The 15906-nt window shown below is 37.3% G+C and overlaps 1 pseudogene; it reads right to left on the reverse strand.

Annotated features, from left to right (window-relative positions):
- Positions 1–14584: 14584 nt before the first annotated feature.
- On the reverse strand, positions 14585–15199 carry LOC125913356 (chromobox protein homolog 3-like; annotated as a pseudogene).
- Between the last annotated feature and the right edge of the window lie 707 nt (positions 15200–15906).

Consider the following 15906-nt stretch of genomic DNA (forward strand, 5'->3'; position numbering starts at 1 on the left):
ATATATAAGAATGAGTGGATTTGCTACACAATGTGGTGTGCATATTTTGAACTTTATTAGATAATACTCAGCAGGTTCTTTTTTCTCCAAAGGATCTGCACCAACTTACCCTAAAGCAGATTATGGACGTTGTTATTATTCTACCTATTAGTTAGAAGTTGCTGCATATAAATTTCTTTAAAACTCGATGAATTAAAAAAAACAATAGTGACTTATCATCTCTTACATTTTCTGCAGGTTGGGTACTCAGCTGGGCAGTTCTGGCTCAGACCCTCCCTCTCATTAGGTCAAAATTAAATGTCCTCTGTAACTGGAGTATCATAAAAGATTGGCAGGTGTGAGAAGATTTATTTCAAAAGTAGTTTATTCACATGACAGGCAAATTGGTGCCTCAGTTCCATGCGAGCCTTTACAAGACTGTTTTAAGTATCCTGGGAATGGCCTGGTGACCAGAATGAATAATCTAAGACAGCAAGGCTGAAATTCAATGCCCTTTAAGACCTAGTCTCAAAAGACATAAAATACTTCCACTGTACTATATTGGTCATATACGTCAACCTTGATTCAATTTGGAAAACACTATAAAAGGGCAATAATACCAAGAAATACCAAGATGGCTTGTTGGAGGCCATCTTGCAGGCTGGGGTTCCACACTCCACATTCTTCCAACATCTAATATTGCCAGACATTTAAAATATTTTTGTAGCTTTAATTTGGATTGTCCTGCCTACTGATGAAAACAAGTATATTCACATGCTTATTGGCATTCAAAATTTGTTTTCTGATACATGTAATTGTTTATTTTTCCTCTATGAACATAAATCTATCTTGCCATGTGATGAAATGGCTGCTTCTAAGACTCCTGACAGATCTTTTTTTTTTTTTTTTTAATTTTTTTTAACGTTTATTTATTTTTGAGACAGAGAGAGACAGAGCATGAACAGGGGAGGGGCAGAGAGAGAGGGAGACACAGAATCCGAAACAGGCTCCAGGCTCTGAGCTGTCAGCACAGAGCCCGACGTGGGGCTCAAACTCACGGACCGTGAGATCATGACCTGAGCCGAAGCCGGACGCTTAACCGACTGAGCCACCCAGGTGCCCCGACAGATCTTTAAAATAGTGTGACAAGGGGTGCCTGGGTGGCTCAGTGAGTTGAGCATACGACTTTGGTTCGGTCATGATCTCACGGTTTGTGGATTCGAGCCTCGCATTGGGCTCTCTGTTGTCAGCATGCAGCTCACTTTGGATCCTCTTGCCCCCCTTTTGCTCTGCATCTACCCACTAGCGCTCTCTCTCTCAAAAATAAATAAAAAGACATTAAAGAAGACAAAAAATAAAATAGTGGGGCAAGTTCAAGTTGCAGTTTTTTTGGTTCAAAGCATGGACTGATACACAAGGATTTCTAAACATGTGGTAAAATAATTTTCATTTCTAGTGGCTGCAGGGCTGGGGTAGTTGACAGCCAAGCCCGAAGCTGTTTTAATGCTAACTACTGAATTAAAACATCATTAAATTCATATTCACTACAGGTCTCTTATGTAAAAGTTTAGGAACAGAATAAAAAGGGAACCAAAGACCTGTAATATAGATTCAAAAATACTCATTGCATTAAAATCAACAACCCTACCGAGCATGCCTTAGAATAAGAGCAGATCTTCCTGTCTGGTCTGAGAATACTACAACTCCTTCATCTAAGAAAATTACTTTGCAATTGACTTAGAAAACCAATTCTCCTCACTACCCAAACCCACAACCCCTAATTTTCTGCATACCTATTTCTAGAGGTAGATTTCAACGTGATTGTTTGGGGCAGAATGCTGGCTGATTACTGTCTTCCCATGGTTCTCCTGACTGGCACTATTATGCTCAAGCATTCTGATTCTGGCCAGCAACAGCAAAAAAGGCTCAGAGGCATCTAGAATTTATGTCCATTCTTCTCAGGCAACTAGGTAACAAAGAAATATCCATGAGGCCATGCATGTAGCTTGAGAGAGGTATGTTAGTGCAGTGGGGGGGTGGGGGGTTGGGGGGTGGTTACTAGGAAGGTAGATGGCGTGCTTATGCAACTTACACTAGCCTTCAGCATGTGCCTAAACATATACTTTTAAAAATCACTTGTATTAGACAGTAACATTTAGATGAGCATAGTTAAAAGCATGGTTAAGGATAAGCTGATGAAGGGCAGCATAGGTTTCATGGTCAACTAGTGTCTTACGGTCCAGCATTCAGTCCTTCCAACTGTTAAACAACATAATTGGAGCTTCTTCTCAAAATAGAATTGTACTTTCTGAAGAAAGTAACCTCAATGCTCAAAAACTCCTAGGCACCACTGCAGCAACTCTCCCAATGGAGGCTGGCACAAATTCAAGAAATTATATAATTCTACTGTAGATATTCCAAGCACTAGATTAGATCCAGTGAAACTTTTTTTTTAATGCTTATTAATTTTGAGACAGAGAGAGAGAGAGAGCTAGCACAAGCACGAGCTGGGGAGGGGCAGAGAGAGAGAAAGAGAGAGAATCCCAAGCTAGCTTTGCACTATCAGTGCAGAGCCCCACTTGGGGCTTGAACTCGCAAACTATGAGATCGTGACCAGAGCTGAAATCAAGAGTCAGATGCTTAACCGACTGAGCCACTCAGGCATCTCTAGATCCACTGAAACTTTAAGGCCAAGTGACAGATAATTTTTGTGTTTCTGTTCACATATATGGAGATGAGCAGCACCTAGCTTAACAATAAGTACACAAAAAGAGCTAAGGGATGTATTTATTTATTTTCGTAAGAATTCTGTTTGGTCTAGTGCATGGTAATCCATTGCTTTCCTACTGAACCCATCTGTCTATAGCAGTGTCCAACAAGAGAGTTAAGGTGAGATCATTCCTGCATTTTAAAAAAAATTTCTTTAAAATAAACTTTTTAATGTTTATTTATTTTTGAGAGAGAGACAAAGCATGAGCAGGAGAGGGGCAGAGAGAGAGGGAGACACAGAATCCAAAGCAGCCTCTAGGCCCTGAGCCATCAGCACAGAACCCGAAGCAGGGCTCAAACTTGCAAACCATGAGATCATGACCTGAGCCAAAGTCACGCACTCAACCGAATGAGCCACCCAGGCGCCTCCATTCCCATATTTTTCAAAGTTTTCATGGTGATGTTAATATATGAAATATCCTGAAGAATATGGCATTTCTTTCCACTTGTTATTTTGGTAACAGAGCTCCAGAAACTTCTATTTGAAATTTATTATCATAATATCATTTACTCAGGAGGAAAATGTCAATTTTCTCTCAATGCTGAGGATATATATTCCAACAGTAAACTGGGAAACAGGAAGAATGATACATGATTCAGGAGCTATGGTCAAGCAGATCTGCATTAAAACTGTACCTTCTAATCCTTAAAACTGACACTCTGAATGGTTAGTCAGTGTAAAACACCATCTTCATAAGGAAGTTGTAACTCACAGCTGTTACTGAATAATCCCTGAAAAGCTTGGGTAGGGTGTTTTGTTTTGTTTTGTTTTGTTTTCCCCAGTGCACAGTTACACCAATAATTGGTCACAGATCTTTCTGAGGAGTGCTAAATGAAAGAGTCATAATAAATATTGCAGGGCACCTCCTTAAGAGCATTAAGGTTTCACTTCATTGGGCTCTGAGGTGTGAAATAACCTAAGTACAAGAACTGGATGACCTGTTCTTGGAGATCAAGTTAAGAGGTATTTATGAATTTCCATCCCAAGAATTTAATGATTAATTAATACCACCAAAGAGAGTGGGCATTAGGTAATTTTGTCTATCATGTTAGTCATTCAACTTCACTCTCAGTTATGTTGCTTTTGTTGCCTTCCATTCCCATGGAATCCTCCCATACAAAGAATTTTTCCATGATATTATCTCCTATCAAGAGAATCTGTTATCAAATGGGATTATCTTAGTTTATTCCTTAAATATGTTAAACGATTGTACTGGTTTTCAAAATTAGTTATATACATTTTGTATTAAAAAAACTAATGACCACAAACTCAGTGGCTTGAAACAATGCAAATTTATCATCTTACAGTTCTGTAGTTCAGAAATCTGAGATGGATCCCACTGGGCTAAAATCAAGAGGTCTGCAGGGCTGCATTCCTATCTGGAGGCTCTGGGGGAGAATCTGTTTCCTTGCCTTTTTTTTAACATATCTACAGGCTGACCCCATTTCTTGGCTCATGACCCTCAGCCTCCATCTTCAAAGCGAGCAAAACTGTATCACTTTAAACTTAATTCCATCATCACACCTCCTTGTCTTATTCAGACTCTTCTGTCTCACTCTTTCTCCTTAAGGCCCCTTGCTTTTACATTGGTCCTACCTGGATAATCCAAAATAATCTCACTAGTTTAAAATAATTTTATTAGAACCTTATGTTCATCTGCTACCTTAATTCTCCTTTGCCATGTAGTTTAATGTATTCATAGTTTCCAGGGATCAGGGCATAGACATCTTTGTTGGGTTCATTATTCTATGTCCATAGCAGTGTTAAGCACTTTTCAGCCATTCAATAATTACATAACAATATATATTTTTAGCTTGATGAATATATTTGTGAAAAATAACAAAGCAATTCCATGACTAACCCCATCTTTAATGTCAAGAACATAACTCATTTCTTGGCACTGTTTTATTATCTTGCACATGGAACATCTCCTTGGACATTTCATGTGACTGAATTGCTGCTATTTGTTTAAAGCAGTGGTCTATATATTCCCAACACTGATAACAATTTATGTTCCTAAGTCAAGGACCTCCCTTATCATCTGAAGTTTGTTATAAAAACTGAGGTCATTATGCAATATTAGTCTTTTACCTCTCTACCTTGGTCCTTGTCTGGCCATTATAGGGCAGAGTTAGCTAAGACTTTTTTAGGCATATCTAAATTATATTCGCCATGCCTCCATTATGGCATTAACCCACTGAATCCTATTTTATCCCTTGTGTTCCTTCTGTTAATTAATTCCTTGATCTCAGAAATGATGTGTTATTATTCACCTGTCTAGTCATATGACCTAATATTTCAGGCTGAAGTTAACAGAAGCTTAATTTCTACAAAAGAATATTTCAGTTATAGAATTATTTATAGTGAATGCAAAAGCAGTGCTGTAATTGAGATATGTGATACAAAATAATATTAATGAATGGAAGTATATGTATTTATTGTTTTTTGTAGGAGTTCTTTGAAAGTAGGTAAAATATATTAAAATAATCGAGAATAGGGAAGATAGCTTTTTTTTTGACTTAATGAACATACATTATTTATTTATTTATTTATCAATATATGAAGCTTATTGTCAAATTTGTTTCCATACAACACCCAGTGCTCATCCCAAAAGGTGCCCTCCTCAATACCCATCACCCCCCCTCTCCTCCCTCCCACCCCCCATCAACCCTCAGTTTGTTCTCAGTTTTTAACAGTCTCTTATGCTTTGGCTCTCTTCCACTCTAACCTCTTTTTTTTTTTTTTTCCATCCCCTCCCCCATGGGTTTCTGTTAAGTTTCTCAGGATCCACATAAGAGTGAAACCATATGGTATCTATCTTTCTCTGTATGGCTTATTTCACTTAGCATAACACTCTCCAGTTCCATCCATGTTGCTACACAGGGCCATATTTCATTCTTTCTCATTGCCACGTAGTACTCCATTGTGTATATAACCCACAATTTCTTTATCCATTCATCAGTTGATGGACATTTAGGCTCTTTCCATAATTTGGCTATTGTTGAGAGTGCTGCTATAAACATTGGGGTACAAGTGCCCCTATGCATCAGTACTCCTGTATCCCTTGGGTAAATTCCTAGTAGTGCTATTGCTGGGTCATAGGGTAGGTCTATTTTTAATTTTTTGAAGAACCTCCACACTGTTTTCCAGAGTGGCTGCACCATTTTGCATTCCCACCAACAGTGCAAGAGGGTTCCCGTTTCTCCACATCCTCTCCAGCATCTATAGTCTCCTGATTTGTTCATTTTGGCCACTCTGACTGGCGTGAGGTGATATCTGAGTGTGGTTCTGATTTGTATTTCCCTGATGAGGAGCGACGTTGAGCATCTTTTCATGTGCCAGTTGGCCATCTGGATGTCTTTAGAAAAGTGTCTATTCATGTTTTCTCCCCATTTCTTCACTGGGTTATTTGTTTTTTGGGTGTGGAGTTTGGTGAGCTCTTTATAGATTTTGGATACTAGCCCTTTGTCCGATATGTCATTTGCAAATATCTTTTCCCATTCTGTTGGATGCCTTTTAGTTTTGTTGGTTGTTTCCTTTGCTGTGCAGCTTTTTATCTTCATAAGGTCCCAGTAGTTCATTTTTGCTTTTAATTCCCTTGTCTTTGGGGATGTGTCGAGTAAGAGATTGCTACAGCTGAGGTCAGAGAGGTCTTTTCCTGCTTTCTCCTCTAGGGTTTTGATGGTTTCCTGTCTCACATTCAGGTCCTTTATCTATTTTGAGTTTATTTTTGTGAATGGTGTGAGAAAGTGGTCTAGTTTCAATCTTCTGCGTGTTGCTGTCCAGGTCTCCCAGCACCATTTGTTAAAGAGACTATCTTTTTTCCATTGGATATTCTTTCCTGCTTTGTCAAAGATTAGCTGGCCATACGTTTGTGGGGGAAGATAGCTTCTAAGACAGAATAATGCTCTCTGATTTGTACAGAGTTTTTGAAAGAAATTCTCTGTGACGCCTGCTATTTCCACCTGGCATAGGTTAATATTACTTCAGTGTTAGATTAATGCATTTGAACCTTTTTGAGTCAAATATCACTATCCTGCAATATAGTTAAACCTTGTTTGAGTTAATTATCATTATCCTGCAATTTGTATAACAAGGTTTCATTTACTGATGACAATCTGAATTATATTCATCAAAGGGAGGGAAATCTCAAAATCAGAGTATTATTGATCAGATTTACATTGCTATTTCTAAGTAGCTAACATTGATCACATTCTGGATCAAATAACATATCACAAATTATTTCCTAATGGTTCCAGAATGCAGATATAGCACATTTAATTGTTGACAGAAATCCATTGATATTTTCTAAATTTCAAGTGGTTTACATTGGCTTGGAATTTCAGATACTTTTAACTCTAAAATTCTCAATTCTTAATTATTTAAATATTTGTCAATTATTTATTGGTCATACAAATAATACTTCAAGAATTGATCTTTCCCCAAAGAAAGTAAGTGATGACCATTTGTGAATGATTCTAGTTAATGCCTCTGGTACCTTAATTCAAATTCCATCTGTAGTGTATGTAATATACTGTACACCCATTGGAACAAGATAAATATTTATTGACCTAAAATTAAGCATTGTACTTCTGGTTTCCTCTCCAAAATGTAGAAAGCTGGAAGGAACTCCCACTATTACAATGAAAAAGAATTGAACTAACTTCAAATTCTTAAGTTTTTTTAATTCATCAGAAATCAGTAAACTGACCCAGAATCTAAGGAGAAACATTGTCTACAGGAGAAGAAAATGTGCTAAAACTCACCCAGCTGAAGTAAATGCAATCACTCACCAGCAAGAAGGTGTTGAAACCGTGAAGCCCTTGGGGGGCTACAGAATTTGGGGAGTGTTTGTACCCTGACCTGTGTTTTTCCCCACAAAACCTGCCAAGGGTACACCAAAACAATCAGCCAGAACCCTGAGCTGTGCTGACTGCAGTGAAGACCTGAGGAGGGGAACTGTAGCCATACAGTAGGGACAGGTAGTTCCTACTGATCCTTCCCCTCTAGCTCCACACAAAACACAGTGTGTGCAAAGAAGAGTAACAGCAATGGCTTGAGTTGGTGAACACTTACTTCAGCTAACGGACAGTAAGGAAGAGGGAGGGATAAAACTCCCTTCTGGGGAAGAGGTAGAATTAAACACTGAGCCCAAAACTCCAGGCAGGGGAGGAAAAGGAGATCCAAGAAAGCCTGGTAGCCAGGGACACAGTGCATGCCTGAGACAAGAGACTTAGACTGAAGAATGGACACCATTTCCTCACACACCACCACCCAGCCAGATGGTTAATTACAGTGACAGCAGCATGCTGCTGGGAGGCCAGGGCAGCATGCAAAAAGACCATCTCAGAGTCACAGCAGAAAGGGAAACCTAAAATTCAAAATCAAGCAAATTTTGCTCTGCTAAAGCACCTAACACCCTAGATACAAGGCCTCTGTAAATCAGAATACTATGTTGCACTGAGGGAAAACATGTCCAGAACAAATCTCAAACACAGCCCAACTCCTAAAATGGATTAATAAAATTTCCTGAACCAAAAGTGTAGCAGAAGGAAAGTTGTGACCGTTTTGATGCATAGACTATTACCTCAGTGTCTCATGCTCTACATAACATGTCTGGTTTTCAACAAAAAATTGTAAGGTATTCAAAAGGCAAATAAAAAAGAAAAAGAAAATAAAAATGAAAATACTCTCAAGAGAAAGTAATCATGATAACCAGATTCAGATGTAAGACAAATGTTGGCTGGGACTAATAGAGAATTTAAAACAGCCATGATTGATAAACTCAAAGCTCTAATGGAATAGGAGGATAACGTGGGTGATCAGATGAGTAATTTCATCAGGGAGATGGAAATTATAAAAGAATCAAAGGAAAACTGTAGAAATTAAAAACACATAATGGAGATGAAGAAAGCCTTCAATGGGTTCATCAGCATAATCAACAAAACCAAGGGAAAAAAATCAGCGCACTTAATGATTATTCAGCAGGAATTACACAAGCTGGAAACATAAAGAAGAATGTAAGTAGAGGGAGAAAAAGCAGGGTCTCCAATAGCTGTGGAACTATTTCAAGTGTTCTAACATATGTGCAATTACGGTTGTAGGAGTAGAAAGAGAGAAAGGGGGAGAAGAAATTCTTGGAAAAAAAAAGAATGCAAATTTTCAAATATTCATGTTGAGTCCAGCTTCCCCCTAAACGTATATGATTTTTCAGCCCTGATGTTACAAACACCTTACCCTGCAGGCCTGGCAGGATCTGCTCTCCCCAAACCAGGCTTGATGTACAACCAGTGCACAGAAATCTCTGAAAGAAGTTGCAGTCAGAACTCACTCAAGTCCCTCTGGCCTGCCATACTCTTATGTGTATACACCTTCCCAGCCAAGGCACCTCTATTTGAGGGTCTTTTCAGGGAAACTTGAAGATACTTTTCTCCTCTATGACTTAGTACCCAGTACTTTTTTCCACTCCTGGCTCATCCCTCTATTCCCCCACCTTCTGCCTGGGGCCAGAAAGATTAATTTTTTTTTTTTTTCAGAGCTTCCTCAACAGTGACAAGAACCCCATGTGTGGGCTGATCCACCTAACCCTCAGCTGACATACTATTCCACTGGGGAAAACACAACAAGGTATACTATCGGAGTAAATAATTAAAGGCTTAGTTGTTATTTCTTTTTTGTTTTGGCTTTAAGCAGATACTCTAACACCTGGCAAGTCCACTCTGTCTCCAACTTCTCAACCCCAGATAAATGTCAGACATGCAAATGAGGAATCAAGAAGCTCAAAAAGAAAAAAAAAATAACACACCAAGAAGGATAAATACATAGAAGCAAACAAATAATATGCCCACACTGAAGCATATTATACTGAAATCCCTAAAAACAAAAGAAAAAGAAAAAAAAATGAAGGCATTAAGATAAAAAAAAATTACAGTAGAGAGAAATAAAGATAAAAATTATTGTAGCTATCTTGGCAAAAGTCATGCAAGCCAGAAAACAAAGGTGTGACATCTTAAAAGTTCTTAAAGGAAAAAAAGAAGTCCACTTGCAATAATATACCCAGTGACACTGTTACAAAAATTAAGAAAAAATTAAAAAATTCTCAAACAAACACCCAGAGAATCTATGCCAGCAGACCCACTACAGTAGATGTTAAAGAAAACTCTTCTAGTAGACAGAATATGATACCAGACTGAAACTTGGGTGGGTCTACAAAAAAAGGAGTAAATGTTGCTAAAAATAAACTAAAAGAAAGCAAAAGTAAATCAAATGTCCTCATTTTAATTGTTCTAAAAGAAAATTGCTTAAAACAAATGTGTGAGCAATGTATGTGGATGTGTATAATAACAGTGTATGTATTATATATATGTTTATAACATATACAAAATTAGACACCATAAGAACAACAGCATAAAACCTGAGGGGAGTAGTTAGGGATATAATGTTGTAAAGTTACTACTCTCTATGTAAAATGGGACAATATTATTTGAATTTGGACCTTAGTAACTTTAATTTGTATATTTTAAACCCTAGGCAATCACTAAAAACATTTCTCAAAAATAATAAATCAACATTGAACATTAAAAAATCATAAAAAATGCTTAACACAAGAAAAGACAGAAAAGAGAAACAAAGAAAAAATAGAATAGAAAATATCTATCAGGAGAGTAGATTTTAATTGAAATTTGTAAACAATCACTTTCGATATAAATGAAAGGACAGAGTCAGTCAAATAGAGATCAAGCCCTGTGTTGGGCTCCACGCTGAGTATGGAGCCTGCTTAAGATTCTCTCTCCCCCTTTGTCCCCTCCCCCACTCACTCTCTCTCTCTCTCTCTCTCTCTCTCTCTCTCTAAAATAAGAAGAAAAAAAAAAAAGACAAAAATATACAGGTCAAAAACCGACAAGCTAAAATACATGCACAATCACAGCTAAAAAAAATTAACACTTCTCTCTCATTAATACTTAGAACACTATACAGTAAGTTAATAAAAATACAGAAGACTATCAACCAACTAGATATAATAAACATTTATAGAACACTGTACTCAAAAGCAGAGCACATATTCTTTTTCAAGTGCACAAGGGTATTTCTCCAAAACAGACAATATTTTGAGCCATAAAACAAACCATAAGATTTGAGAGAACAGAAATCATACAAAATATCTTCTCAGACTTCAATGGCATTAATCTAAAAAACAGGAAGAGAAAGATAGCTGAAGATTCCCAAATATATGGAAATTAAGCAACCACTTCCACATATCCCTGGTGTCAAATGAGATTTCTCAAGGCAATTAAAAACAAATATATGTAAATGAAGGAGAATGAAATAAATATATAATCTATGGGATGCATTTGTAACAGTGCTTAGAAGCATATTTCCAACATTGAATACTTATTTTAGGGAAACAAAGTGGAACTCTCTCTTGGTGGCACAGATACTTAGTAGGCAGATTTTCACAATTTGGGTACAAAATGTTTATGAATCTGCATGTCCCCATGCTTCTCAGATCTCCTTATCTCCAAACTTCCCATGATTTTTTTTTTCCTTCCAATTCTGTGACTAACTAGCCAAACTATTTGGCATGAAGAAGTGTTCTACGTTGGGCCATTTCTTTTTTCACGTACTGTATAACTGGCTAAAGTGCTGGAAAGAATGTTCCTTTCAGAGACAGGAGAAGTGTCTTCAGCTTGGACTCACATATATATCTGGCCTTTCTGTTAATTCAATTTGGCACTTCTTCTCTTACATAAGTTGGTCTTAAATGACCCCTCTTGTGACCATGAATAAAAACTTATGGAGAAGCACAAGTGAAACACTGATAAATGATGTGGAAATCTGGGCATTTGTTTATGCAGTTTATTTTTAACCCCTGGGTACATTCATGTCTAATTTTGGATATATCATTTCACATCTCATGATGTATTACTGCTCCCGGACCTATTCAAACTTATGACTTCATAGGTATAACAAAACTCACTCATTAAGAGCATGGTCACATGATGTCCCATGGTAAGACGTCACATATTTCTTTCAAATGATCTACAATTCTCTGTTACAAATATCTTGTCCTCTCTTCAGAAATCTAGGGTCCTATGTTGTAAAACTTGTATTGGAGATCACCATAAGCTCTGCAGAGCATTTTTTACCATAAAAGATACTTTAATACATAGTGTCTAATGATATATTCTTGGCCCACTCAAAGCTAGTTGCTTACTGTGTCATATGTGAAATGTATCAAAGTTATATTGCTAAGTGTGAAATAAACAATCAAGACCCCCAAGGGTCTCAACTAGCATTGTATTTCCTTCTAGGTGGTAGAAATTGCAAGAAGCAATAATATACTCTTTACTTTGGGGCAGATCCCCAAGAATGCTCCAGATCACAAGACTCCCAGTCTTCATAAGGTTATAGAATAACTTCTAGATACTATGTAAAACTTCCAATACACTAGCCACTCTTGTTTGTGTGGTATGATTAACATGATATCACCAAACAGTAGACTAGTATGATGCTGTTTGTAATGTCTAAAAAGTCAAATTCCCTTTAGCCAATATTGCAGTGGTAGGATGGAGAGTTAACAGGCATAATCAAGGCTGTAGGTATATTTTCTCCTTGCCATTTGAATGCAAACTACATTCTAGTCTTCCTTGATAAAGATGAAAATAGTGTATTCACTAACTGTTGTCACTGCCCCACACCACCCAAAACAAGTTACAAGGTTAAGACGGATGGCACCACAAAATCACCAAAAGGACATGCAAAGATTTATTACTCACATTATGAAGCTTTCTGAGAACAGCACTATTTTTTTATTAGCTTAAAATCCCTTCTAAACTCTTCATGTTTTATTCTGATCTTTTTATTGTCATCTTCTGTTTTTTTTTTCTTATTAGAATGTTTACAAATAATAAGTTCCAAGTTTTGTCTCAATGTTTCAGTATGAATATGTATCATTATCAGATGTTGATCTGAAGTCTCATTTTTAGTTTTAATAATATAGTGTAAAAATGACTTCTATTTGCTATCAGTGATGGAATAACATTTTATTACATGAATATAAGTTGCTTTCCATTTCTCATATGCATGAATTCACAGGTATTTATTTCAACAAAATCATAATGTAGATACAAAAATGTGGACACCAAATTTACAAATTATTTTAAGATTTTTTTCACTAAGTCTGAACGCCTCAGGAAAAATATTTACCCACAATCTTTAACATTTTTGTGTGTTTTTTTGCCATTTGTAAAACTTTTTGTGTGAACTAAACCTCTCTATACATTCTGTACGCAGGATTTAAATTTTGTATATTATGAGTATTATAAAATGTCCTGTCATGAACAATCCACCCAGCTTAAGAAGCATTCATAAATAATAAACGTAGAGCCCTCTGTGGGCCCCTTCTCTATTGTATTATCCCGTTTGAATGCTTGAAATAACCACTGTCCTAATGTTCTATATATCTCCCTAAATTCCATCTATAGTTCATCACAAATGGATATATCCCTAAACATACCTTGTTCAATTTAGTACATTTTAGAAAAATATAGTAACTGAATAATACAGTCTATTCTTCTGTGGCTTTCATTTTTTTTTCACTCTATGTTAGTCTGTCAGAATTATCCTTCCTTATGCATGTATTTGTCATCTCTTTTCACAGCTGTTAGCTATGGTATAAATATTCCCCAAGTGTCCATGCTTTTGCTGATTGATGAGCATCTGAGTTCCACACAGTATTGTAATTACATATATTATTTCCATGGATTGATTTTACAGGTCTCCTGTAACAAATATACAAGGATTTATTTAGTGTATAGGCCAGACAGGTAGATCTTAGAATCATGGAGTAAGCACAGGCTCATTGTACAATATAATGCCAATTGCCTTCCAATGAGATGTGTCAACTGAGATGCGTTTGGTGTCACATCACCAGAATGCAACAATTCCTTCTGATGTATCCTTCTGCTAATACTTTCTGTTTCCGGGGTGCTTGGGTGGCTCAGTCAGTTAAGCGTCCGACTTAGGCTCAGGTCATGATCTTGCAGTTTGTGAGTTTGAGCCCTGCGTTGGGCTCTGTACTGAGTGTGTGTGTGTGTGTGTGTGTGTGTGTGTACTGAATAGTACTGAATAGGTCCGGGAGCAGTAATACATCATGAGATGTGAAATGATATATCCACACACACACACACACACACACACACACACACACACACACACAAACCCAAATAAACAAAAAACTCAGAACAGTCTTTAGGCATAGAGGAGTTACAACACAAATTCTTTTTTTTTTAATTTTTTTTTAATGTTTGTTTATTTTTGAGATGGAGGAAGAGAGAGAGAGAGAGAGAGAGAGAGAGAGAGAGCAGGGGAAGGGGCAGAGAAAGGAAGACAGAATCTGAAGCAGGCTCTAGGCTCTGAGCTGTCAGCACAGAGTCTGATATGGGGCTCTAACTCATGGACCATGAGATCATGACCTGAGCCGAAGTTAGACACTTAATTGACTGAGCCACCCAGGCACCCCAAAACACCAATTCTTATTGAGTAATGACTTGAAGATTTCTCACCACATTTAGAAGAGGTGTTCTCTAATGCAGGAGAATACTGAACCGTAGTCTTATATATTCTGTTTGGTAAAGGAAGCAACTACAGAAAGCTTTTATTTGTTCAAAGTACCCAGTGTTATAGATGCCAAAACCCCAACAGCTCCCCCAATGGTATTGCAAAACAAACACATCAAACTTGATTTTCACTAGAAATGTTCTTTATTTACCCCAATAAACAAACAAACAAACAAACAAACAGACCCAGATTTTATATATAAAGCAACACCACAAATTAGTGAGCTTCATCTTCTGGACAAGAACACCAAGTTAGTCTCTCTTCATAAAAAGCAATGACAATTTGAGGACACAATTTGCCTCTTTTGTCAGCACCAAGTCTGCTGCATCTGAATCTTTCTGTTTCATGAGAAATATGAATTCTCCACTGCTGTCTGTGGCCCCAGTTACTTGTTCAGGGTTAAGACCTCTAGCAAAGTCTCTTGGTTTATCAGCAGCATCTCTTTTCTTCTTTGATTTGCTATCACGAGATTCACCATCAGATGAGGATTGTCTTTTTGTACCATTTTTTTTTTCTTTATCGGCTTTTTGAGAATTAAGAAATGCTTCAATTAGCTCTGGATAATTTAAATTTTCTTCAGGTTCCAAGTATTGTCAGCATCTGTAAATCCCTTCCACTTGAGGAAATCCTCTGTTTTCCCATTTACTACATGTCAGCCCAGGACTTTTTCCACCACAAAATCTCCAGGCTCTGCCTCTTCTATATTTTTACTCTCTCTGTTCTATCTCTTTCCCATGGTTTGCAATGTAGTTTTATTGGAAGACATGTTTTATTGCAGATTTGAAGAGCTATTATTCACCACCTCTGAGATGCTCTGGGTCTCGGGTCTGCGATGTCTCTGGCCCTGTGCTCCTCAAGCTCCATCCACCTCTCTCAATGGGTTAGTTAAAATGTAAGATTCCATCACCAGTGCCAGAATATTTTTTTTTATGTTTTTGTTTTTTATTCTACCTCAAACAAAAATGATACCTCCTGATTCAATGTGTGCTAAGAGCAAATATACTTAGATTCTGCTTACTCTTTTCGCTTATTTAGTACCCAAATAGCTTTCTTTAATACACATCTGAATAAGTTGAATATTTCAATTAATAATATCTAATAATGTTACATATTTCTTTGTATATGGTAGTCTTAGACCAACACAGGTTGTTTATTCTTCAAGAAATTCATGACCAAGTTTTATGATGATGCAAGTAGATAAAACATAGCCTCATTTTTTTTTTCATGTAGGTAGAATATGTGGAAAATTGCAATACCTAGCATGCATTGCTACAAGGTCCCTTCCTTTTTGTATTCTGGTTTCTGCAACATCACAGTGGGTTCTGTGCCCTATAAGTTATGACTTTCAGAAGTAAATACTAAAATGGGAATTTGGTGGGGTGCCTGGGTGGCTCAGTCGGTTGAGCGTCCAACTTCGGCTCAGGTCAAGATCTCATGGTCTGTGAGTTCGAGCCCCGCATCAGGCTCTGTGCTGATAGCTCAGAGCCTGGAGCCTGCTTCTGATTCTGTGTCTCCCTCTCTCTCTGCCCCTCCCCCGC

The sequence above is a fragment of the Panthera uncia genome (genome assembly GCF_023721935.1).
Source record: "Panthera uncia isolate 11264 chromosome C1 unlocalized genomic scaffold, Puncia_PCG_1.0 HiC_scaffold_4, whole genome shotgun sequence".
Classification (NCBI taxonomy): Eukaryota; Metazoa; Chordata; class Mammalia; order Carnivora; family Felidae; genus Panthera; species Panthera uncia.